Source organism: Hippopotamus amphibius, chromosome 2, assembly GCF_030028045.1.
Source record: "Hippopotamus amphibius kiboko isolate mHipAmp2 chromosome 2, mHipAmp2.hap2, whole genome shotgun sequence".
Taxonomy (NCBI): domain Eukaryota; kingdom Metazoa; phylum Chordata; class Mammalia; order Artiodactyla; family Hippopotamidae; genus Hippopotamus; species Hippopotamus amphibius.
Window position 1 is genome coordinate 162691711 of NC_080187.1, and position 27481 is coordinate 162719191.

Here is a 27481-nt window from a genome sequence, read left to right on the forward strand (position 1 = left end):
GTGTGACTCACAGGTCACACAAAGGGCTGGATCTTGCTCTGATCTTCCTAAGTAAGTAGATGGGATAAGAAGGAAGTACCCACATCCTCCCAGGCACAATTTATAGTGTGTGCCGTCTGGGGAAGAGCACGGCTAAGAGGTGATGTTTCACTGAGGGCCCAGGGACCCATCCTTCCTGCCACTGGTGAACAGGAGACAGAGAAGCCTGGAGTGAGTGACTGGGGTGCCTTCAAGTTCCCTTCTCATCCTGAGAGTCTGTAACTTAGAAGCCCTTATCCTGAGGGGACTCTAATTCCAAGATGCTGTACTTTTCTTCATTACTCTTCACAAATTGAGAATTGCAGCTTTACCGCTTATCAAACATGATGACTCAGGGCTGGTGATCTGTCATCTCTGAGCTTCAGTTTCCTTGTTTGTAAAATGGAGATAGACTTACCTCATGGAGTGGCTGTGAGGTAAATTCCACGACGGGTGGGAAGTGCTTGGTAGGGTTCGGGCACATGGTCCACTCTCAGTACTGGTGATGAGGAATCACGGTGATTCAGGTAAGCCTTGCTTTTGGCAACGTGTGTGAGAGAGAAAAGCCTCCTCTGTGTACTACCCGCACCCCTCTCGGGCCCCGGGTGACAACTCTGTTGAAGGCCTATGCTACCCCAGTAGGCCGTCTCTGACTCCTTTTTTCCCAGCGTCCTCCAGCTTAACTCCTTTCAGATGTAGACTCTTTTGAATATGATGAAAGTCCACGCACTAACAAAGCGGCTGCTGGCAGCAAGGTCACCCAAGGAGAGGCAGTCTTGTCCTCTGGGCACACAACACAGCATGCATTTATTCAGACGCTTCGCAGGGCAGCCCTGCTGTGCTGAGCCCCTGTGGGTGTTCTAGTCGCAGCCTCTTTCCAAGCCAGGCAGAGGGAGGCTCTTCCCCTCTGGACTCAGCTTGGAGGGATCGTCAGGGTCCGTTGTCAGTGGTGTTGGTGATGTCAGCCCCTTTCACAGATCCTGTTTTGGTCCCAGAAGTGGGGAGGCACTAGCTCGCTCTTTCTAGGGGAGTGTGGGGTCCTCGTCAGTGTCACTCCCTCCTCTTCCTCACAGGGACAGGGCATGGACAGGCTGGCCTGAGTCAAGGTCAGGGCAGCATTTTAGGGCAGTGGGCCCACTCTGTCTGAAATCTTTCCCATATCCACACTCGCTCCCTCAGGATGGACAGACTCTCTTAGACCTGGCAGACCTCCCTCTCCCCCACCCCTTGAACTTGCACTGCTCATGAGAGCCTAACTCAACCCCTACCCTGGTGCTGTGCCTCCGAAGTGTTTAGGATGCAGTCCTTCTCTCCGGAGAAGAGTGTTTTATTTCAGCAAATGGAGTGTGTTTTTCATGATCTGCACCTTTGTTTTAGTCTTGAAGCAGATGGCTGAGTATAGACTTAGTTGTAGGGTCTTTGGCTGCAGCAGATTTGTCAGAACAGAAGGGGAAGTGACGTTTGTCAAGCACCTTCTGGGTTCCCAGCCTTGTGTTAGGGTTGCTGTTATTTTATTTATTCTTGGAAGGTGGAAACGATTATCTCATTTTTTTGGTTGATGAAGAAACTGAGGCTCTTTCCGGAGGGTGCCCACACGCGCGTCGCTGGCACAGGGCAGCACCCACATTTAAATCCAGTTCTGACTCTTGTTTCTCTCAGCGACTGTCTGTTGCCTCACCAGACTAGCATCCTCAGATGGGAACATTCATCCTAACATGTGGGCCTTAGATGCACATTCTGCACACACGGGCAGGGAGGAGCAGGGCAGGGCAGAGCGTGGTGGGGTGTCTGCTCTGGTAACATGGGCAGTATCTGGAGGACACAGAATCCCAGAGGGGTGCGCATTGCGCCTGGATCTCCTTAGAAGACAGAGTGAACATGCGGCCCAGAGAACCTTGGATGTTGCCTAAATATGTAGTTTCCCCCATGATTAGTGATAAGGAGAGGAGTAACTAAAAGTAAATATCAGGATAGGAATATCCAGATTCATGGTAGAAAGACATCCATAGCATCTTGTAGCACATGGACTCAGGTAAGGTACAAAACCCAGCTCTCTAAAGACCTGAACTGGGGCATATATCTGGAGAAAACTCTAATTTGAAAAGATGCATGCACCCCAATGTTTATAGCAGCACTATTTACAATAGCCAAGATGTGGAAGCAAACTAAATGTCCATCGGCAGATGAATGGATAAAGAAGATGTAGTATATATAGGCAATGGAATATTACTCAGCCATGAAAAAGAATGAAATAATGCCATTTACAGCAACATGAATGGACCTAGAGATTATCATACCAAGTGAAGTAAATCAGATTACATGATATCACTTATATGTGGAATCTAAAAAAAGTGATACAAATGAACTAATTTACAAAACAAATAGACACACAGAAAATAAATGTATGGTTACTAAAGGGGAAAGAGGGTGGGGGAGGGATAAATTAGGAGTTTGGGATTAACAGATACATACTGCTGTATATAAAATAGATAACCAACAAGGATCTACCGAATAGCATGGGGAATTATATTCAATATTTTGTAATAACCTATATGGGAAGAGAATCTGAAAAAGAACATATATGTGTATATATAACTGAATCACTTTGCTGTACACCTGAAACTAACACAACATTGTAAATCAACTCTACTTCAATTTAAAAAAATTAAAAAGACCCGGACAGAGAGTTGAGTCAGATATGCCACTGACATCTCTGGCAACATTACCCCTGAGGCATCCTAGTAAGTGGGGCTGGGTATGCTGGGTAGAGAGGCCTTGGGCAGCTTGGCATGGCAATAGGTAGATATCATGGAAGACCCGGATGTGCCACTGTGAAACAAGGTTCTCTGTGCTTTAGAAGAAGCCTCTTACCAAGACAGACTCCGCACAGCTGCCATTGCTGGGAGTGGGCCCAGGGCCCCTGATATCTCTAAGGGTGGGGGGGTTGAACTAGCGGCCTGACAGGGCTGCTATAGGTGGAGGTCCCTAGCACTCAGCAGCTCAGGACTACAAGTAACAGGGCTGACACTTTCATTTTAGCTGTTCCACATCATCCCTGGGCAGGGGTGAGCTTGGGAGGGGGAGGAGCGTCAGTGGAACTTAAGGGCGACAGATACCTATCCCTGATCTCATGGATTACCACCATCCCCCTATCATACACGCTTATATTACAAGGAAGCTGGTGTCCCAATGTGTTATCTCACGTTTATTTGTGCAATTCTTTGTCACGTATCTTCTAGTCCATCTGTTTTTGTTCATCATTGTCCCCAGTGCTTCGTACATTGCCTGCCACATACAGCAAGTGTTCAAATAAATATTTCTTCAATGAATTAATTAAAAGAAGTTCTGGAAGTAGTAGAAGATGAGAAAATGCTTCAGAGATAGTTTAGTGCCGGCTTTCTTGGCTCTGCTGAGTAAGTACATGACAGATACCATATCTATCAGAGTCCCAGATAAGAATCCAGAAAATGCTATCTTTTACAGGGTCAGAGAAATACAACCTTTGCTCCTTCTCAATTGCTGGAAATACACTTGTCTTTGAATGAAATGAGGCATTGGGGCAGTAAACATGCCCTTTTGCCCTGGCCCTGAATTTATCAGTTACAGTTCCCACATTGAAGGCATGAGAGTCATCAGAGAAAAGCCAAAGAAAGGAAAATAGATCTTCAAGCTCTGTGTGGGGATCCAAGGTCAAGGCAAATGTCCAGGGGAGGCTGAGAGCAGGAAGGTTTGGAGGTTGCCTGTGTGGCCTGAGGGGATCTGAAAGGCTAAGTTGTCCTAAAAGATTCCTTTATTAGTTTAATTGGAGGGTCACACATTTCTATCTTTAGGGATCTCTCTTTGGATTTAGATTTGACTATAGAGTTCTGTAACAGTGTAAACATTTTCCTGGTTGAGATGGGCATGAAGGCTTGAGCACCCTGGAAGCATGGAAGCATGAATTATTTTGGTAAGTTACTGCATTTAATGATTGAGCAGAGGTCTTCCAAGGGCCAGAAGGAAAGCACTAGGTAAAGTTGAAAGGAGACTGGAGTGTAGGGAGTTTGGGCGCTGGTGGGAGTTGGGAGGAATGGTCTTGAGGAGTGTGGTCTCATGGAATGTTCCTGTGGGCATAAGTAGGAACTTGGCAGAGAAATGTTGCCAGGGTCCCAGCAAATACCTGGGTACACTCCAACTGGATATTTTGAAGGAGAGTTTAATAAAGAGACTGTTACAAATGTGTGAGCGGGGTCTAGGGAAATCAAACAAGGGGTAGTGTAGCACCTTGGGACAAGCACTAACAGGGAGCCAGCCGCTCCACCCCCGGCCTGATGGAGCAAGGGGGGGAGACCAGTTATTGGAATAGACATAGGAGGGGCACTTATAAAATGTGGTGGATTAAAGATAGATAAAATTCCCTGATACTCTTTTCATCAAGAGTGGGGTCTGTGTTCTTTCCCATTGAATCAGAGGGGCCTCTGTAACTGCTTTGACCAATAGAACATGGCAGAAGTGATGTTGCACCTGTTTCCAGGCCAAGGTCTTAAGAGACTGGAAGCTTCCATTTCCTTTCCCTTGGACATTTGCTCTTAGAACACAGACACCTTGTTGGGAGGAAATCTAACAGCCCCAAGTGGAGGCCCACCAAGAACTGAGGCCTCTGCTGACAGCCCTAGGCTCGCCTAGACCATAACCAGCACCACCTTGCTAGCCATCCTGCAAGTGGATTCTCCAGCCCTAGTCAAGCTGCCCCAGCTTATGCCATGTGGGACACAGATGAGTCGCCTGACTGAGCCCTGTTCAGATTATAGGTTCATCAATAAAAGAAACGTTTGTGGTTGTTTGAAGCTATTAAGTGTTGGGGATCGTTTGTAGCCACCAGTGGTTACTGGAACACACGAGTTGTGGCCTCAGTAGAGGGACACAGACAACCCATGGTAGCCTGGCAGAAAGGGAGCCAGGGGGACAGCCCCCCAGCTTCTCTCACCTCCGGCCTACTTATTTACTGCTAGCGAGCTCCACTGGATGGACCCAACAAAAGCCGGAGGACAAGGAACCCATCAATGTGTCCTTATAGGCCAGCCCCCTGGGACACAGAGCAGGTTGGAGAAGTGTGAAGGGAGCTCTGGAGGAACAGATGGGAGACAGCCAGCACAGGCGTCAGGCAATTTAAGGTTGGTGTCCTGGTGTCGATCCCATTTGATCCAACTCAACCTAGCAGAACATGAATCTTAAAAGACCACGGCCAGAATCTTTTTGGAAGGTAGCCAGGTATGTGATCAATAATCCAGAAAGGAGAAAAATCTGCCTGAGACATTTCTTAATCAAACGTTTGATTTAATCAAGGTTAATTCAAATGGAAAACCCTATAAATGATGGCCCCTCAGAGAGCGCTGGGGTTGAGCCATCCTCTTTAATTTCCTGAGTGGCTGTCCAAGGGGAGCCCTGGGGAGCCTGACACCCAGTGAAGGAACTGGCTCTGCCTTTATGTCCCGTAAAGTAAACATGTGTGCTTCCAGGGAAATAGGAATAGTCTGGCTAAGGGAGAAAGGGACACCTTCCCAGGTCTGAAGCCCCAGATAGACAAACGCAGATGACCTGGGCAGAATCAAGACTCACTTTGCTAGTCAGCCGTGGCAGTGAACCCACTGGCTCCTGGAGGGGATCCCTGGAGCAGTGTGCGGAGGGCCAGGAGCCCCTTCACAACTGCCTCTGGGGCCAGCCACAAAGCCCGAGTGAGGCTTGCCCACATCCAGCCACAAGTTGGCAAAACCTAGTGAGTGGGAACTTTGGAAAACTGCCCTGGCTTAAAGGGAGGTGGTAGAATGTGATAATTAGAGCTGGGATTCAGAAGTCTAGCTCCCTGGATTCAAATTCTGGCTCTGCCTCCTGCTAGGTGTTGTAACCTCATTTAGCCCCTCTATGATTTTGTTTTCGCATCAGTAAAATGGGGGTGTTAGTACACACTATGTGCAACTTTTATGAAGGGTAAGTGAGCTCTTAGCACGTACTGGAGGAAACCACAGGATGCAGTGGTTGAAGAGCACCAGCTCTGAAGCCAGATGGCCAGGGTTTGAATCCTGACTCCACCACTGACGATACGCATGATGTGGGGCAGTTGTTTAATTTCTCTCAGTGTCCCCTTTTATGGAGAAATAGCAGTACCTCCTTCATCTGGTTGTCATGAGGACGAATGAGTTCTTCTGTATGAGGGTTTAGAGTGCGTGGTGGCTGCACTGGGCCAGCTGCGTGTTTGGCACAGAGTAACCTCGAAAGAGTATTTGCATTATTCTGGAAGCACAGGCCAGAGGAAGAAACCCACATGCTCAGTTCAGATTCACCAGGAGCTCCCGGGACTGCCCTGCTTCCGGGTGGATGGCTTTGAGCCTAGTCGAACTGTTTGCTCCCACAGGTGTGGTCATGCTGGTTTTTTTTTTGTTGGTTCTTGTCTTTTTCTTGCTCTGCTCCAGTCCCATCTTAGCTTCTGGGCTGCCCACCGAAGACATTCCCCCCCCCTCAGCGTGCCCTCTGACCCAGCCGGGCAGAACGGGGCTGCCACCGCCAGCATGGGGTGACTGATGGCTCACCGGAAGCTGGGCTTCCCTTCTGCCCTGGGGCTTGATTGTGAAAGAAAGCAAATGAAAAATGATAGCAATAAAGAAGGCTGCTCCTGGTAGACAACGCCCCTTTCTTTCCAGGTCAACGATAGGGTTTGGGCTTAAGACTGTAGAGTCTAAAATCTGAGCCTCCTGCTTCTCTTACCAGCTTCTGCAACCCGCTTGTGACGTGGCTACACCCCTGTGCCTCAAAGTGTACCCTTCCTTAAGCTCTTGCCCTTCAGAGATCTCATCACGATTTGCTGGTCAAGAGTGGTTTGCTCTGATAGAATGCGGGGTGGAGGTGGCTGAGACCACAGTGGCTGCAGGTGAATATCAAAATATCATTACCGGGCGGGTGAGAAAACTCCAGGCTTGGCCAGTGCCGGCAGGCTGGGTGACGTCACACTTGTACTTAGCATCCCAGGACCTCTTTTTGCAAAATGAAGGCAACCTGAGCTGACTTTGCAGACTATCGTGAGACTAATAAAATCCTTGGAGAAAGAGCTAAGGAAAAGCAGGTGGGGGTATTTATTGTGTTGACAGAGCCGTTATACTCATCAGACCCCCTCATTTGAGGGCCTGGGGCATCATCTTCAGGTGGAGAGTTTTTCTTCTTGCCTTTTCTCCTCCTCCCGTCCTCCCTTCAGTCCCTGATCTTCTCACAGACCAGGACGAGTCTCAGGACATGCCCCTTGGGCCAGCAGAGGTGCAGGAACTCTGGGAAGAACGCCGTTCAGGCCCGGCCTGCTCCGGGAATGCGACGACTTCTCCTTCGGGGTGAGTCCTCTGAGGGCCCTAGGAGGGCTGCCCGCATCCTCCTCACCCAGGCTGACCTGGAAGAACGGCCCCCACAAGTCAGGCCCTGTGTCTTAGCTCTGCCCTTTTTAAAAGGTGCCAGTCCTCCGGAGAGGGCAGAGCCACAGTTCCAGCCACGTATCCTGGGATGAAAGAGGTGGTAGAAAGTACATCAGATAAACTTAGAATGTCCACCATCCAACCGCGGAGCCTGGCTGCCAAATAAAGACATCCCAGTTCAACAGCAATTTTTGCAGGTAAAATTTTCAGTCAGCCACCAGAGGGTGCCCACAGAGCTCTCTGAAAATGACCCAAACCTGCAGAATTAGAAAAAGAAAATTTCCAGTGCATGTAAGACCAAGACCAAATACAGCTCCCTCACACATGAGTGGGACGGATGCACAGGCCAGCTAAGGAGCTGCGAGTTTGCTGGGGAAGAAGAGCCAGGGTGGGAGTGATAGAAATCACCTGAATTTTAGCTAAACAAGTTACATCTTGATTTTAAATTGGCAATTGCAATAGTGTTTTTGAGGATAGGCCCAGAGTGCATTTTTATTCCCTGGCAAACTCCCTTCCCCACCCTTTCTTTCCCCGGCCCTTTGTACAAAGGAAATGCAAATACATGTAAATATTAGCCTAAGCCACAGGCTTCCTGGAAGGTGAGGCTGCTGCTGCTTTTAAAAAAATCCTATAATGCAAGGGGAAAGTCGGAGTTTCTGAGCCGCTGCTCCTGCGTGAGGGTGAGGCCTCAGGAAGAAGAAATGGAGAAGTCATGGTTCTCTGAAGAGCTGGCCTGGTGTGGAGCGTGCCTGGAATGAGAGGAGCAGAGGGACAGCTCCCTCCCTGTCCCCAGCAGGGCTGGCAAGCAGGCTCCCTGGCCTCCCTGTCTCTCCAGGGCCTGGCACACTGACTGACATACAGTAGGTGGCTGTTAATGTGTGTTGAATGAGTGAGTGAATGGGAAGTGAGCTGGGCTGGGCGGGACACTGCCTGTGAGCTTTCAGCAGGGTGAGGGGAGAATTGGGAGACGGGTGGTTGGGGTGGAAGGGCAATTTTCCAGGGAGAAGAGGTCCCACGTTCAGTGTTAGCTGCCTGTGGCTCAGGCCCTTTCTGTGGATGTCCAAGACTCCAGATGAGATGCTTTGTCTTAATGCTGGTCAAACTGCCCAGTGGCCTCATTTTTTCATAAGGTCCATTCATTCACAGTTATTGGGTACCCGATGGGGACCCTGGCAGTTATTCCCACGCCAGGGACTCCAGTCTCCCTCAGCTTTGGGTTTCTGGAAATCCAGCTAGCATGGAACGGGGTACTGGTTGCGGGGCAGTTGGGCCATTCATCTCTCTGCACAAGTACAGGCATTGTTTGTGTGTGTGTATGAGAGAGAGAGAGGGAGAGAGGGAGACTATATGAGTTGCCATAACGCCTTGTGTGCGGGGTCTATCATCTACACAGCCTTTTGACAGCGTTCATGGCTGCCTCTTGCTGGTACATACATGGAAGAGAAGAGATGATTGACATTTAAGTTTAGGAATGGCTCCAGTTTGGGAACAAATTAATTTACTTAGGTTTCTGTACTTCTGATCCATCACAGAAGGAATCATGATGTCGATGCCTTGTAGGGTTTTTAAAACGTCCCTACATACGCTCCCTTTCCAATATTTCTCCTTTGGGGCAACTTTAATGACAATTTGGGGGGCCTTCAGATGAGCCAGGAGGGCTGCTGGACTTGGAAGAAAGAGAATGGTTTCAGGAATTATCCTGTGTCTCTCCTTCCCTGCCTCAGCTAAGTCTGTCCATCTGCTTAGCACAGTAATGATCAGCTTTTCCCCATCTGACTGAAAAGTATGGGTTCCAGGGCCATGATCCTTTTGGTTTGCAAGTCTCATGCAGATGAGGCCCTGAGAATTCCCAGGCCCCCTCTGCATTGGCCTAGCTGGGTGCCCACACTATGTGAGATCTGCGATGACTGAGGTTACGTCTTCTTCGGGTCCTTTTTTATTTCTGATCTCCACCAGGCCCTGGCACAGCACTGTGTACTTGGGGAAGGTTAGACCCAGAGAAGAGGCTATTAGGAAAGGGTCTCAACAAACCAACTGTAGCTAAAGCAAAGGAAAATTTTCTAGAAAGCTAAACAGTTTCCTGAAAGAATGTTCCACCAGATTGTGTTGTCAAAATAAGATCTCTGCCCCCCACTACATATATACGTATATATAACAGAATCACTTTTCTGTACACCTGAAAATAATACAACATTGTAAATCAACTATACTTCAATTTTTAAAAAATTGGGGGAAAAGATCTCTGGGGGAAAGAATCCATTTTCTTGAAAAGGGAAGAAAAGAAAAGGAAAAAGAGGCAAAGGATGGCTCAAAGAACCTCTTTGCCTGAGCTCTCTGTCAAGAAGGATCATAGCACCAGCCAAAAGATTAGGGGGTTTGGACACCAATAGAGAGAAAGAGGTCAAGGAGCTGTTTACCTTAGGTCCACTGATCAGGGGCCGTGGTGAGGTTGTGTGGCTTTGTGAGTGCCATTTTATCAAATATGCAGAGAGATAGTGTCTTTGCTATTTCCAAGAATGAGCGAAGGGAAGGAAGTTAGCTTTAAAATGACCACTTTGTCAAGAAAGAAGAGAGAAAATGTTATAAACATTTACTTTTTTCTTGATCTACAGGATAGATACAATTCTACAAAGCTCAACGAATTCCTTTGCATTTAAAGACTCATCTTGAATATCTACCATGTCCCAGGCACTAAGGGCTATATTCTTGCCCTCTAGGGATTCACAGTCTAGTGAGGGAGGGAGAAACATGACCATACTGCACCAGAGAGGCCAAGTTTCACCGGCACTTCTGTGGCCTCTGCAGGGGGAGTTCCGGCCCAGAGCCTGGAAGGTGCAGTGCTCATGACATGAGGCTCCACCTCTCATGTGCTGTAACTGGGCCAGAGATGGGCAGCTGATGGCTGGTCAGGGGTCCAGCCCTTGGTTAACTCTAAACTGAGCCAACCCAGTTTCTCCCATGACAATTTATAACTGGGATGCTGAGAGACAAAGTTAGTCAGATGTGGGGAATAAACTTGAGGTTTACAGGGACCGGGGCTGCAGTCACCTTGATGAGCCACACACACCCAGAGAGTGATGAAGCAAAGGAAGCCAGCCAGGGGACAGCATGGGACGACTCACAGAGGGAGCAATACCAGAGAGCTTCTTAGATGACCTGGAGAGATGGAGAGTCACTTTCCTTCCCAGCCCTGGTTCCCAGCTCCAAAAGCAGGAGGCTTAACGTCTCATCTCTGTGTCCTATGAGATTACAGTTCTTTCAAATAAGTCCCTTGCTTCCTGAGCTAACTGGGGTGAGTTTCTTTTTCTTATAATCGAAAGTTCCCCGATATCCGTTCAAAATGTTATGGAATAATGTATTCGTTGCCTAGGACTGCCATAACAAGTTAGTATAACTGGGTGGCTTAAAGTAACAGAAATGTGTTCTCTCACAGTTCTGAAAGTCCCAAATCAAGGTGTCAGCAGGATTGGTTCCTTCTAGAGTCTCTGAGGGAGAATCTGTTCCATGTTTCCCTCCTGGCTTTGGGGGTTCCAATAATTCTTGGCATTCCTTGGCTTGTAGATGCGTTGCTCCAACCTCTGTCTTCATCTTCACATGGTGTTCTCTCCACGTGTCTCTGTGATTGTTTCTCTCTCATAAGGACGCTCAACTTTGGATTTAGAGCCCACCCTAATCCAGGATTACCTCATCTAGAGATCTTTACCTTAATTACATCTACAAAGGCCCTTATTCCAAATAAGGTCACATTTTGAGGTTCTGGGTAAATATATCTCTTCGGGGAACATCATTTAACCTACTACAAATAAGATACAAATGTATTTATTGCTGGATTACTCAACTGGTGGGCATGTGCTTAAAAAAGCAACAAAGCAGGGGTATAGAGAAAGAGATTTTATTTTAAAGAATATAATTTATCAAAAACATGAAGCCTGTATGGAAAAAACTATGATTTAGGATTGCTTTTAATTTTAATTTTATATTGCAATGGGAGAAAGAATTCATCCTTTCAGTGTCCGGGGTCTCTAAATGTATTAATCAATGTAATTTGTGAATTATAAATAGTTCATGTGATTCGAAGTTAGGATGTAAGAGGAGTTTTTGTGGTTGTTGTTAGTTTTATTCTAGTTTGTGTCTTACAATTATTGAGGCCACTGGTGACCTTAGCAGGAACAAGTGCCACATTGCTAACCTCAGTGGTTGAGGTTAAGGATTGAATGGAGGTGAGAAGATTGCTAGTATGGATATTGTTTGCAAGAAGCTTGATTGTGAAGTGAAAGAAAGATTTAGGGGTCTCTGAGAGGTGATCTGTCACCACAGAAAGCTGATTAAAAATCTGCTGTTTGTGTTTGAATGCTACAGTTAACTTTAACCTCTCTCAGAACTTCTTAGGGATGGGATCCACTGATGATGTCTCTTAAACAGTACAAACTGAAGTTGTTAACCAGGCCGCAAAACTCCCTACAGGTGCCTTCATTCTTTGGGTAAAACAGCGACTCACCGCCATGTTCAACCAATAGTGTGACATAGAGAACACTTATAGTAACCTGAGCCTGCCAGGCCAATGTCTTTGGTACTAGCTAATTTCCCTGCCTGAATGTCCTTCTTCCTTGGTTACCTACTTATCTTTCAAAGCTCAGCTGGAATATTCCGTTTGCTTTACCATGAAGTTCCCCATGAGGTCGCTCATTCTTTAGAACTCCCATAGCACTCTTAAGTTATGTATCAGTACATAGCACTTATCACTGTACTAAGTAATTAAGGAATTCTTTAATTTTCTGCCTCTCCCATTAAATCATTGAGATCAGGATCCCTGTCTTTCCTTCTTCTAGTCCTCAACTCCTCACACAGTATTGGGCATGCAGTATGAGTTCAATGAGTGTTTATTGAATTTTTAAGTTTGCAGTTAATACATGACCAAACGCTGTGAGTGTGAAGGGGGACTTTGTTGGCTGTCTTGCAAAGGAAACCAGTCAAGAGAGAGAGAAAGAGGGGCGGGGGGTAGACTCATGATCAGCACCCATCACCCTCTTCCATTACTCCCGGAATCCAGGTTTTGTGCAGGTGTTCACCCTCTTCCAACAGCCATGTGCCTTGGAGGGAACTCACCCTTGCCCAGCCCGGGGTGGGTTTGATGGGCCTTAAGCTAGTCACATTCCTGTTGTCAGTGATTGATCTGGGAATGGGGATGTCACCCAATTCTGGCCAATCACACATGGGAGACTTCTGGGAAATGTTCCCTTGCTCCTAAAAGAGAGAACAAAACGAGATGCTGTCTCTTCTTTCTCAGGGTGTTGTCATGTCTGGAGAGGATATCTGGAAATGTCAGAGCCATCTTGCCATCAGCCTGAGGATGCAGCCAGCGACTGAGGATGGAGGAACACAAAACGGTAAGAAGCTGGATCTGCTATGACATGGCCAGGCTACTGACACTGCCTGTCCAACTTCCTGCCCCTTGAGAACTAGTTATCACAGTCCATGCGTTTCCTTATTGTGACTGTTAGAATCTGTTTCTATGGCTTGAAGCCAAAAGCATCCTCACCAAAACAACTTGCCATATAGTAAATATTCATTAAGTATACAACTTTATTTTAAAGTGATGGCCATGGAAATAAAAGAGCCTGTTCCTTGTGACCCTGTTATGCACCAGGATTTGGAAAAGTAAAATATGATATTCCTGGGGTCATCTCATAAGCCTGAGGTTATGCCATTCATTTGACTATGCCACTCAGACAGTAGAGGCTAAATTTCATTTCCTGGAAGATTAAGAAAAATCTAGTCCTGATCTATCTGAGGGAAAGTAAACAAGGTTGTGAGACATGGACAGAAAACCTTGTCTCCATGGATCACTGACCCAAAGGAAGAGTTACTTCAAGGAGATACATAAATAAAGTTTAAAAAATTGAAATACAATTGCTTTTAGTTACGTTTTAAAAAATCAAACCAGGGTGCCACTGGCACATGAATAGAGAGATAAAACAGAATAGAAAATCAAGAAGTAAACCAAACTACATATAGGGACTTAGCATATGATAAAGGTCTCATTTCAAATCACCGGGAACACTGGATTTTTATCCGTGATGTTTGGACAACAGGGTAGTTAGCTATGACAATCAATACATAATTAAAATTGCAGCCATACCTCAAATCTTATCAAATAAATTCCGGATGGGTTACAAATTTTAAATAGAACAATATGAAACCATAAAATTGGAAAAAACCACAAAAGATTTTCTTGTTGTAATTTATGACTGAAGAAAACCTTTAAATATATGATACAAATTATAGCAGTCATAAAATAAAAGATTGAGAAACTCAACCGTGTTTTTAAAAATGTATGCATGCAAAAACAATCATAGCTGAGTCAGAAGTCAATGGACACATTAGGAAACATTTGTTAAGTCATTGCCACACAGTCAATAAGAAAAAAACCAATAATGCAATAGAAAAATGGGCAAAGGATGCTGCATCAGGTGACATGAATTTGCAACTTGGCAATACTTATCAAAATTACAAATACATTATCTTCGATTCAGCAATTCTATTTACAGGAATTATTTATAATGATTCTATTAGTAACAGTTCTATTAAATTACAAACATACTCCTATATGCGGAAATCACTTATTGACAGGTTAATCATTACAGCACTGTTTGTAGTATCAAAAAATTGGAAATAATGGAAATGATCATCAATGGGAGAGTGGTTAGACAAATGAAGATACGTTAATATAATGGATTACTATTCATCATAAAAGAAGATTGAGGAGGTCTTTGTGTACTGGTGTGGAATGATCTTTAAGATATTTTATGTGAGGAAAGCAAGGAACAGAATAGTGAGTTATCATGTGTGTAAATAAAAGATGGTGAGGGGATGCCTTATACAAATTTGCTTATATATTTCTGCAAGAAAAAGTAGGAAGGGGATGATGCTTATGCCTCTGCAGGGAGAACTGGGCTGGAGCATGTAGGTGGGAGGGAGTCTTCACTGTACATCACTGAATGCTTTTTGAATTGTGAACTGTGTGAATGTATTACCTATTCCCATTCCAAAACAAATAAATTACACTTAGAAAGCTATTTGAAAAAAGAGAGAGAGAGAAAACCCTCAATGCTTTACAAGAATGAAAACTAAAAATAAGTAACTGTAAATCGGATTCAATAAATGCAGCACACCCATACCCAGCATGAGTAGAGCCTAGCGTCTCTGCCACCATCTTCAGCCCTCTACCAACCTCAGGTAGACTGGGCCTTGATTTGCCAGCCCCAACCCCATCCGCACCACTTCCCTCTCCTCCTGTCCCAGGTCAGGCTGTCTACCTGGGGTTTGCCTCTAGGCTTCTGTCTTCTTCGCACCCAGGGCAGAGCACTAAGCTGAGGGCATCCTGCATTTCTCTGATGGGAGACCACTGATGGGAGCAGTGGTTTGTCTGAAGGGTGGAAGAGTAGTTGAGACTCTTGATTTTGGAAAAGACTCTTGATTTTGTATGTTGATCTTGTTATTTAGACTAAGACAAGAAAACAGAGCAAGGTAGGAGGTTTTCACCTGTAGAGTAGTGTAATAGGGTGGGTGGGAGGAAATGTAATAAATTGCAGAAAGGAGGAGAACCATGTACTTGTCACACTTCGGCTGAATTTTTCTCTCCCCAGAGCTCCATAGTTGATGCCTTATTAACATCAGAGGGGATTTGATGACTTGTCATAGTCAGTCCTGACTATTGAAATGAAAAGGATAGAAAATGAAAAGTATGGAAAATGAAAACCAATTGCATTCTTTAATTTTAGTCATCCCATTCCTGGAGCATATCAAATACTACTTTGGGTTCTTTCATTGTTCAGGTTATTAATAACAAAGAGCCAAAGTATTTCACATTCCTAAAGAGTCTTTCATCTCAAAGGAGCCAAGGTAATTCACTAATTCAGTTACCTGAACTACATTTGGTAATTATTTGAGGATCACTTCACCCAGGGGTGAATTTCGACGAGTTGTGTGACACAGCCAACAGTCACTTCATTCTCCAGTCAGTGCGGAAGGAAAATGAATAGCTAATGGGGATGTCCTCCTGAAGGATTTGCCCAGTGAAAACTTCAGGGAGACGGATGCTGAAAGAATGTAATTAACTGCCCGAAATTATTACCTCCAACCTTACTCAAGGTTTCCTGACCTCTTTACCAGAGTCAGGGTGGAGAGGTGTCTTATCTCAGAATGGGGCTCTCTAGTAGCCGAGAGACCCGTGAGCAGCAGTCACTCCATTGCTGTATTTTTTGAGTGATTATAAATGGTTTTGTATTTTTAATTTGTTCCCATGTATTCACTGTTAGGATATAGAAATACAATTATTTTTTCTGTTAGAATTGATTTTGTGTGTTGATCTTGTTATCTGTGAACTTGCTGAATGTACTTATTAGTTCAAGGAATTTTTTTTTTAAGATTCCTTGGGATTTCTATGCAGACCATAATGGCATCTGCAAATAGGGGCAGTTTTAGTTTTTCCTTTTGTATCTGTATGCCTTTTATTTCCTTTTCTTGCCTTATTGAGCTGGCTAGAACATGACTGAATAGTAGTGGTGGGAGCAGACATTTTTGCAGACATCCTTACCTTGGACCTGATCTTAGGAGGAAAGCATTCAGTCCTTTACAATTAAATAAAATGTTAGTGGTAAGTTTTTTGTAAATGTTCTCTATCAAATTGAGAAAGTTTCCTGCTATCTTACTTTTCCCAGAGTTTTTATCATGAATGGGAATTGAATTCTGATCAGATGCTTTTTCTGTATCAGTTGATAAAAACAGGTGACTTTTCCTCCTGAGTTTATTAATATGATGGGTTATATTGATTGATTTGTGAACAGCAGTCATGCTAATACGACCTCCTTTTAAAGTTCCTTTATAAGGAATAGTGTCTCAATCACGTGACCCTATTTTTGAGGGGAGAAAATGTCGGAGTAAGAAGCTAGAGCTCTTCCAGCGAAGGGTATGCAACTCAATTCGCCTCACTGAATGCAGTGCCTTCCTTCTCTCTTCCGTCTACTCTCTACTGTCACCCAAAGGTCAGGAAGATGCTGCCAGCATGACAGCTGCCCAGCACCCATTAGGCTGGTCATCAGGCAATGGACTGTGGAGTCTGGAGCACGGTGGAGCATGCCCAGCAGTCACCACCGCCCAGAGAGAATGCCTCCACTTCTCTGCACTCCAGCACACGAGTGTGTTTATCAGCAGAAGCTCAACCTCATCTAGATCCCTAGCAGAAAGGGAGTCGGGAAAATATGGTTTTATGTCTTTCCAGCCCCTGTGATCCATAGGGGAGCATAGAAAAATGTGGAAATAGAAGCTTAGGACCAAAGGGCAGTATCTAGCACTCCTTTCTACCTCACTGGATCTAACAGAAACCAGAGACCTTCCACCATCTCTTTGCAATTACTCTCTTAATTCTTTCTCTTAATTTTTTTAAGCTCTTTATTGGAATATAATTGCTTTACACTCTTGTACTAGTTTTTGAGGTACACCAGATCTCTTAATTTTTAATGTCATTTTTCCTCTTTTATGTTTCCCATCATTGTTGAAAAACCTATTCAGAAGGATGTATTTGCAGAAGTCTAAATGGGCTGGGAGAGTAGAGTGGAAAAAAGAAAGTGGTAAGATGCAGTGCAAACCAAATATATTCTATTTCAGTGATCTATTTGAATGAGTTGTAGTCATGTAGAGACGTTTGAGATTGTGAGAAAGGAAGGCAAACAGAGCCTGACTATCCCCAGAAAAGTCTGGATTTTGGCAGCTGGGAGTGGTTGGAGTGGGCACGTGTGGGTTGGAGATTGGGTGCAGGGTGAACAAGGGTTAAAGACAAGGGCTCACAAGGAATCTGCCGCTCAGGGATGGGACGTGACCCCACAAAGTGAGAGGAAGACTGGCAGTGGTCACGCTCAGAGGAACAGAGCTGAGGACTTGAGCAGAATAAGCTGCAGCTTGATTGGCAAGTCAAAGTTGAAATCGAGTCCTTTGGGAGAGAGAATTTGGAGTCAAGGTCTGGGATTGCTCCAGGGACTCAGTGTGAGTGCCAGCCCTCAGCTGTCTCTGATTTGAGGTGGCATAGTGTGCAGGGAAGCCTTCTATAATCAGAGGGCCCTGCTTGTATCATTTCTCTGAAGCTACTTCTGTGGATAGGTGTGGGGTTCTGTCAGACAACGGCTGATTTCCAAGGTCCCAAGAACTTTGTGGTTTAGCTCTTTCCCCAGGGCTCAGGTGAGATGTTCTGCTGAGAGACAGCTTGATTAGGAGTCAAAGTTGTGCGAAAGGCTCAGGACTTTTTTTCCCCTTCTCTCTCTCTCTCTCTCATTCTCTCTCCCCTCCTTCCTGCTTCTCTCCCTTGGCTCCCCCCCTCCCCCCTTGCCTTGCTTCCTTCCTTCTTTCTTTTTAAACATCAGATGGGATCTTTTCCCCACGTGGAAGGCTACTGAACCCTTGGGTAGGTAAGTACACTGGGTCTGAGAGGTCAGGGCTAAGGGCAGGGACAGGAGCCGCTTAGTGCCAAGACACCTTCCTAATGGACATGACTCCTCAGCTCTCTTCGGTCTCTTTTTAACACCCCAGAGAGCAGCTGCTGTGTGACTCTCAGGCTTGCTGGTTATTCTCCAGGGCATCAGAGTGCAGCGTGAAGGCAGCGAAGCGACTGATTTTATTCCTGCCGGGATCAGGGCACTTTCACTGCTCGGTGGCCCCAGACTGCTCCCCTTGGCTCGTCTACAGCTGTGGGCTATTGATTCCAAGAAGGATCCGATGGGCCTCACCAGATCCATTGGCAATGTTGGAAAACTATCACCTCAGGAGCAGCAGTGTGCCCCAACTGTCCTTTTCACATATGAAGGACTAAACATTTTTCTATGCCAGTGATTTTCAAATTATCTTAGTCTTTAAATTCCTTTTTCTTCTCTTCCAAATGCAATCTTACTTGGGAACTCCATATAAAAATTAAATAGAAAAGGAACTCTTCTGATTGACTATTGGTTGAGTTCAGACACCCACGTATTCATCCCCTCTCTCCTTTGACTATGTCCAAAATTTTTCTAGAATTTTAAAACACTGTATTAGGTGTTCTTTAATGCTGGTTGGTATGCTTACTCAGTTTTAAGGAGAAATAAACTGAGGCACAAAGGGGCTAAAGAACTTTCTTTGCCAAGATCATGCCATGAGTTTGAATTAGTCAGGAACTGTACTTGGCTGATCTGAAAATTGGTTTAAATAAGATAGGGCTTTATCTTCCTCTCATCTAACAAGAAGTGGACAGTGTAGGGCTGATGTGGTGCCATGAAGTTTTGGGGGACCCAAGCTCCTGGCAGCTTGCCATCCCACAATCCCTACGATAGATCGTCATCTCATATTTATAGTACGGCTTCTGGAGCTCCAGCCATCTGGTTAGCATCTGGAAGATGTGGAAAGAGGAAGGACAGAAGGATCCTGTCAGCTGAGTCAGTCCCTGTAAAGGGGGCTTTCTAAAATGCCTCAATGACTTCTACTTACATCTCAAGTAAGTCTTAAAAAAGTTTAGGATGGGAATCCTGTCACTCCCAGCAATATAGGAGCTCTGGCAGTGAGGAAGGGGAGAATCTACATCGCGTGGGGAACTAGTCGTCTGCCACAAACATGATGCCCATACTCTCTGATGTGCACGTATCCTGATTCGACCTGATTGCAAACAGTCTGCCTACAAAGTCAGTACTTCAGCACTTAAATGTATGTTCTTCCTATTCAGAAAAGGCTCAAATATCGTTTGCTAGGGTCACGTGTCCTGAATTTAATTCAGAAAATGAAGTAACCTAATAAACAAAATAACCTAATTTGTCATTTGCTCAAATTGCTTGACTCATGTAATGTTTTAAAATATATATTGGACATGTTTTGGATTCTCTTCAGGTGGCAGGAGGGAAGGTGTAGGTTAGTAATATATGGGGTTAGTAACCAAGAGTGGGAGTCAGATTATCCTTCAGGGCACGATAATCCTCACCCTTTGACCCTTGACCACACGAGGGTCTCTACTAGTTTCTCACCAAGACGTTACCATCCCCCACGTGTTTTCCTGTCCACCTTCCGTGGGTGACGGGGGCATGACTGGTTCACGGGAAGCCACCACTGCCTGTGGTGTGACGTGGAGGATCAGTACTGGGCATGCACTAAGAAGAGCTGGACCCAGCTCTGCCTCTTAGGCCACTTCATTCTCCAGGCCTCAGCTCCCCCCTCAGTAGAAAGAGGAAACTAGATTCGATGAGCTCTGTGGACGCTTCCCAGTCAAACATTCTGAAACTGTGTCTCCTGCTCCCGTCCACTTCCTGCGTCCTCACTGGGATTGGAATGTGACTTACCAGCGCTGCCAGTCACTGGGCGAGAACCCTTAGAAGTCATCTGTCCCTTTTCTTCTACCAGAAAGAATCATGGTAGAAACCAGCCTCTTTAAGTTTCACTGAAGAAGGCTTGTCTTCCGGACCCTAGGAGGTTCTCCTAATGGAGAACCTAAATGCCTCTCCTAAAATGCCTCCAGTTGTAATTTAATGCCTGGTTGCTCTTGCCCTATTGATTGTATGATTCGTGTCTGGTTGTTCACAGGAAAACTTCAGACAAAATCAAAATAGGATTTTGTGATAGGATAAAGAATATTTTCCAAAGGAAGATACGGGAACCAGATTGCTGATTGTCTATCCATGAGTTCACTTATTAGCTCCTCCAGTCAATCAAAAAACCTGGGTGCGTGCTATGTCCAAGTCACTGCACGGAAGAGGTGGGCTCCCACGTTGATCTGATCTATGTGGACGGTAAAAGTGCCCCCGTGTGCCATGCCTTGTCCCATGTGCATCACATTCTTGTCTGAGCTTCACAACAACCACGTGCTGTAGGCATTTATCATGGGATTCTATTGCTTTTGTCTGCCCCCTGTTTTGACTGAAGAGGATGCACAACACCCCCTCCCCAGTCATTTATTTACCTAATTTTGGGGACACCTATTATGTGCTAGGCACCAGGGGTATGACTGAACAAAACGGAAAGGATTTATCTGACAGACCTGTCAATCTGTTAATCACAGTGTCCTGCCGACTCCCAAGCACATGACCCGAGCCTGGCCCATCAAGAAACTGTGTTTTCTTGACAGTGATGAGGCGGGGGGTTGGGTGCATGACTCAGGGAGGGCCAGTTAGTGTCCTTCTATGCCACGTGATCCAGCTCTTGTTGTTGAGAGAGGGTTTGTCTTTATCCATTGGAGCCCTAGATTCTGATATGTGTGGTACCTATTCCACTGTTAACACTTTTCATCGTCATAAGCCAATAAAACCTTTTCTTAGCTTAAGTTACTAGTTTGAACCACATAAAATTGCCAGTTTTGCAGATTGGATGTCAACAATTTCATCTGATTTAACTTAATGACTTGACTTTCTGCTGCCTGTAATTGAAGAAGTCCTGACCAATATGGTAGTGTTGTCACCTCCAACTTAGATGAGGAAAATGAGGCTTGGGGTACTTATTAGCCCAGGGTCCTTCAGCTAGTCAGTGTAGTGAGGACTGAAACTCAAGTGACCTCAAAGTCTATCCTTTTGATTGCTCTGGTACTAATCCCATAAAGTCAGGCAAGGGCTGAAGAGAAGAGACTGCTACTGAAGGGTGGTCCACAAACTGTTCGCTGCTGGTCCACGAGGAGGTTAGACATGCTGCACCAGGATGTAACCCAACTGTGTCGCTAGCATACTCTTTAGTTCAGCTGACATTTTTTTAATAACAAGATTTTTTCAACGAAGGAAGCAGTGCATTGATTTAGATTCTGGTCCCTGCTCCTTATACAGTACCCTCCTGGGTTGGCATCAAAATGTTTTGAGGACCAGCACTTGGAGGAGCACTGGTATAGAGAACCCTTGGGTTTGCTGCCCAGCTGACAACCATCCTCCAGCCTCTGGGGACTTGCACAGAAGCCATGTCTATGCCATGGGACCCTGACCCCCTCTTTGTTAGTCATAACTGATTTGTTCAGATCATTTGTTTGAGTCTAGCTGGACCAACCAGATTTTCTTGTCTAAGAATATGGACTCTTAAAAAAGAAACAAGGGAACCAGGAGATGTTAGTCTCTGAGCTACAAAAATAGCAGAATAAGCCCAGAAGCTCTTGTTTTTGTGTCTGGAATTGCTATGGTTCTTGCACTTCTGAGGTGTAGCTATTCCAGTCTTCCTTACCTTTTATAAAGTTACTAATATCCTATCAGGTAAATTCCCTTTCATCTTAAGCTAGCTCAGAATTGGTTTCAAGAGAACCTTAAGTAATACTGTTGAAAAGTATAGGGAAGACCACATGTTCATGACTCAGCATTCTGTTTATGGTTTCAATTATTTGCTAGACTATATGACAGTGTCCCTAACAATTCTAGGTCTCAGTATTAGCTGAAAATCTTACTACCTGAGCTGGGGCCCCACTGTGACATGAAAACAGAGATGAACATCATCAATTACCCCTGGTAACTAAAGACTCTGATACAGACTGAACATCTAAATTGAAGTAAATAAATGATCAACCTTCGTCAGTTTAACTGTAGATAAATAGAATGGATTGACTCATTGCTAACATTAGAAACATTACTACTTTGGAGCTACAGCACTGACATCTGCCATCTAGCTGGCTTTAAAAGAAGAATAACCATTTGCTCTGGGAAAATAGGCATCATCTCAACCAGCTAAATTCAAACAACAGGTTCTTGAATTCAATCTGGTTTTGGAAAAATAATGTGATGGAAACACAAGCTGAATCCTCTTATGGCTTGGCCATATCTTTTTAGATGCAACATTTGATTTAAAAAAAAAATTTGGATGTCCTCTGAGATCATCTCACTATTTGAAATTGCAAGTCTCGATAAAGGCAGCCCCTTCTAGCTTGGTGAAGGAAGCAGTGAAAATGGAAATTTGAAGATGTATCTTTAGCAGCTGGAAGGGGCTGCCTGGAGTGATGGCAGAAGGAGAAAGGGAGCAAGCACAACGTGCTTGCTGCACTTACTTCAGTGGAGGAAAAACAGCGCTGGGCAGTATTGGGAGAGGCTTCACAAGCTTGATACTTTCATCATTTATTTCTGAATCCAGACAATTCTCTCCTACATGTTTACCTAGAACCTCTGTGGTCTTGGTTCTGAATGGTTTAATCTATTTTTAAAGGATAGCCAAATGTGATTAAGATAATTCTTGCATTCTTTTGATCTTTCTATTTAAAAATTAAAGTGCTTATAGTAATAGATATCTCTGCCCAAATAGCCAAGAGAATCAACTACAAATGCTTTCTGAATAGAAAAAAAAAAAAAAAAAACTTGAACCTGAGATGCAAATATCTAATTCTCCACATTTAAAACCTCTTCTTAGACAGTCTGTTTAAAATCTAGTGATTTATGTGCAGAGCTCTTTTTTCTTAATTGTATTGCTGGACATATGTTAGATACAACCTATAAGACTCGGCATGATATCATATATCTAGTATTTTTTATTGTACTAGATTTCAGGGCTAATTTAAGTCTAAACTCTTTATTTTAGAAAATCAGTAACAACAACTAATTAGTGCATCTCATTCTGGATGTATTTGCCAACCAATTTCAGAGACTCATTTGCCTGTTAAGAGATTTTATTGAACACCAGCACCACAGACTCTCCTTTTTTTCTAGTAAACAGCTCGTGCTTATTGTCTTATTACAGGAATGCCACTGGTTAAATCAGGCTCTGAATATAAATAGCCATATTACTGCCATCAGGCATCAATGTTTATTTAGTGGCTGTGAGTCATGCATACATCTTTGATCGGGTTTGGAATGAGCCATTGCAGTTTTTGTTCAAAAAGGTTATTTGCAAAGGCTACAGAAGTATCAGTTAGATTAAACATGAAATTAATCAGTGTGGAATTTTAGCCATTTCTACCACCAAACACCAGGTGTCAAGAGCATGTGCAAATGAGGGCTGAACGTAATGAAGCTGCGGGACAGCTTGGTAGGGAGATCAGAGGGGATTCTAAGAGGTCTACTATGTTCAGGGAGGAAAGATGGAGGGAGGGAGGAAGGGAAGAAGGAGGAAGGAAGGGAACATTGAAGGCCTAGTGAATCATCTGGAACTCCTTGGCAGTTTCACATAGCATATCTTATATCGCAGTATGTGGAGTGCAAGTCAGGTGACTTGAGTTAGCCTAAGCTCTGCTCTGCCCTGCCAGCGATCTTTGGAAAACTACTTAATGTGTACACGCATTACATAGCATACATGAATTACAAAGCATACATACATAATGTATAATAAACTTCCACAAAAGCAGAGGAAAGTGCATTTTCCACCTCAACATGTCTTTAGACTAAAAATATCAGAGAGAGGTAGACCCAACATAGCTTTCATATGGTTTCAGTTGATGAAACTCTGTTGGTAGAGGAGATGTGGCCCTTTAATTGGAGGGCTAACTTAAACTAGGTCCCTTCATTTATTCAGCATTTAGTGGATACAGCAGCTTGTCAGGCACATGTGCTGAGAGAGGCCTGTGAATAATTATAACATACTGTGTTCAGTACTATGATGATTGCCACTATAAATTACTGGTGACTTCATTCTCAACCTGGACTTCATCACTGCCCAGCAATTCTATGGCATTCCGCTGGGTGGTTCTCCCAGCCACTTCCCACTGCCTATTTCTAACATTCCCCACGATCTTCAAGCTTCTGACTCTCAGCTTCCAGTTCCTCTTACTCTCCTTAGATGATCTAACCTTCCTTACAGTGAAAATAATTTTACCTACATTCACATTCATTCTCTCCTTTTCCCTCGCTCTGATCACAGGGAACATCTTTCCTCTTATAACAGACAATTGTTCTACCTGTGATTTGGAGCCCATTTCTTCTCAAGGTCTTTTTTTTCATCCAGAATCTTCCATTCTTCCCTCTCAACGAGCTCTTTCTCATCAGCATATAAAAATACTTAGTCTTTCCAAATTTAGAAAATCATCCTTTGAAGAACTACAGAACCAACAGGAAAGCAAAGTTTAAAATGGCAATAAGTACCTATCTATCAATAATAATTTTAAATGTCAATAGACTAAATACTCCAATCAAAAGACATAGAGTGGAAGATGGGATTAAAAGACAAGAGTCTACAATATGCTGCCTACAAGAGACTCACTTCAGGGTAAAAATGAGACTGAAAGTGGGGGATGGAAAAAGATATTTCATGCAAATATTGGGAAAGCTGAACAACTACATGTAAATCAATGAAATTAGAACACTCCCTCACATCATATACAAAAATAAATTCAAAATGGTTTAAAGACTTAAATATAAGACATGATAGCACAACATTGTGAATCAATTATACGTCAATAAAATAAATTAAAAAAAAAATAAGACATGACCCCATAAAACTGCTGAAAGAGAACATAGTCAAAACATTCTTGGACATAAATTGTAGCAATATTTTCTTAGATCCATCTCCCAAGGCAATAGAAATAAAAGCAAAAATAAACAAATGGAACTTAAAAGCTTTTTCACAGCAAAAGAAGCCATTAATGAAATGAAAAGACAACCTATGGAATGGGAGAAAATATTTGCAAACAATGCAACTGATAAGAGGTTAATATCCAAAATATACAAAGAGCTCATACAACTCAATATTGGAAAAAACAGACAACCTGATCAAAAAATGGGCAGAAGACCTAAAAATATTTCTCCAAAGAAGACAAACAGATGGCCAACAGTCATATGAAAAAATGCTTGACATCACTAATTATTAGAGAAAAGCAAATCAAAGCCCCCAATGAAGTATCACCTCACACTGGTCAGATAGCTATTGTCAAAAGTCTACAAATAATAAATGCTGGAGAGGATATGGAGAAAAGGAAAACCTCTTACACTGTGGTGGGAATGTAAATTGGTGCAGCCACTATGTAAAAGAGTATGAAACTTCCTTAAAAAAAAAACTAAAAATAGAACTACCTCATGATCCAGCAATCCCACTCCTGGGTATATATCAGAAGAGATGAAAACTAATTCGAAAAGATATATGCCCCCCAATTCATAGCACCACTATTTACAATAGCAAAGATATGGAAACAACCCAGATGCCTATCAACAGAGAATTGGCTTAAGAAGATGTGGTGTATATATACAATGGAATATTACTTAGTCATAAAAAACATTGAAATATTGCCATTTGCAGCAACATGGATAAACCTAGAGAATATTATACTTAAGTAAGTCAGAAAGACAAATATTATATGATATCACTTATATGTGGAATCTAAAAAATAGCACAAATGAATCTATATGCAAAACAGAAACAGACTCACAGACATAGGAAAAAAACGTACAGTTTAGTTACCAAAGGGGAAAGTGGGGGAGGAGGAATAAGGAATATGGGATTAACAAACTACCGTACGTAAAATAGATTAAAAAACAAGGATTTATTGTATAGCACAGGGAAATATATTCAATATCTTATAATAACCTATAATGTAAAATGATCTTTAAAATACATATAGATATAAAGTACAAATATAAAATATTATATATATAAAACTGAACACTTTGCTATACACCTGAAACTAACACAATATTGTAAATCAACTGTACTTAAAAAATCCTCCTTTGACAGTACCCTTCTTCAGGTATCTTCCTTCATTGTCACAGACAAGCTTCTCGAAAGAGTGTCCACATAGAAGTCTTCCTTCCTCAACTTTCACTCTATGTTGGGTCAGATTCTCTGGGAGACTCTGATGCAGAGATCTACATGCAGGTCGTGTATTGTAGGGCACTCTTAGAAACCACCCCGGGAGTGGGATGAAGGAACCAGGACTGGCAATGTAGATTCAACAGTAGCATCGCCCAATTTTAGGGAACTCTGGAGCTGGATGGCCTTACAGAAATGACCTGAACTGAGGCAAAGAGGATAGGCCTTTGTAACCCACATCAATCTGTCATTGCATGCACATGGTAGGTGCATACACGGGCAAGGCAGCTTCCTTTGATAAAGGGTCATTCCTGGAGAGGGATTTGGCCATGACTACCAGCAGGCAACAGTCCTGGCAGCTGGGAGTGCTTCATTCCCAGAAGGGACTTCTGGAGGGGCACAGCCTAGCACAAACTGTGTGCTCACTACCCAGTCTTCTCTAACCTAGCTTTCTCTCTCTTGAGGTCCAGACTCTGTCTATATTCAACCACCTATTGGATATTTCCATCTGGACATCTCATAAGAGCCAATGAAACATATTCAAAATGGAACTCTCATCGCCTCCTACCTCCCTACTCATTCCTTCCTTAGAGTTCTTTGTCTTGGTACTTAGAAGATAGGAGGCAGCTTGTGAGATAAAGTCTCTCTTCTTTCTCTTTCTGTGGATTGCTTCAGGATATGTTTGTTCTTTGCAGCCCTCCTAAGGAGTCTTGTGTGCTGAAAAAGCACTGTTGAGTGACCCACTGTCTCTCTTTGTATATTCTCCCATCGCGAACCAGGAGCCAGGGTGGCCATGCAGCACACTGTCTTTGCACATTTGTCCTTCGCTCACTTCCCCCTTTCCTCCTCCTCACATCCGTGGGCTTGCATGTACCAAGTCAATTGTTATGACCTTAATTCTGGTCTCAGGGCTTGTATTTTGAGAACCTGGGAAAAGATACCACCTTTCCCCTAATGTCCTTTTTCTAATAAGTCATATCAATTCTAACTTCTAAGTAACTCTTCAATCTATTCTTTCCTCAACATCTCCATTGCCACCGCCCTAAATCAGACACTATGAGGTCCACCTGGATCACAGCATCAGTCTCCTATCTGATGTCCAGGCTTGCTTTCCTACAAAGCTCTGTGCCACTCAGTAGCTTGACACATAGTCAGTACTTAATAAATGTTAGTTGCAAAAGTGAAAGAATAAATGAACAGGTGGATCACAGGGTGCTGCATATGGGAACTGAGCTACCTTAGAAAACGTTGACGTGCTAAGATAATTTTTCCTAGATTGTGGTGACCCACACAACACTTCCTTTCTTCTTCTACAGTGTTCTAAGATTTCATGGGTTTTT

At 43.8% G+C, this 27481-nt stretch overlaps 1 long non-coding RNA gene across 1 annotated transcript; it reads left to right on the plus strand.

Annotated features, from left to right (window-relative positions):
* Positions 1–8296: 8296 nt before the first annotated feature.
* On the plus strand, positions 8297–19271 carry LOC130846188 (uncharacterized). The gene is made up of 3 exons (XR_009051529.1): positions 8297–8311; positions 12739–12838; positions 16496–19271. It is a non-coding gene; the product is annotated as an uncharacterized LOC130846188 (long non-coding RNA).
* The last annotated feature ends 8210 nt before the right edge of the window (positions 19272–27481 follow it).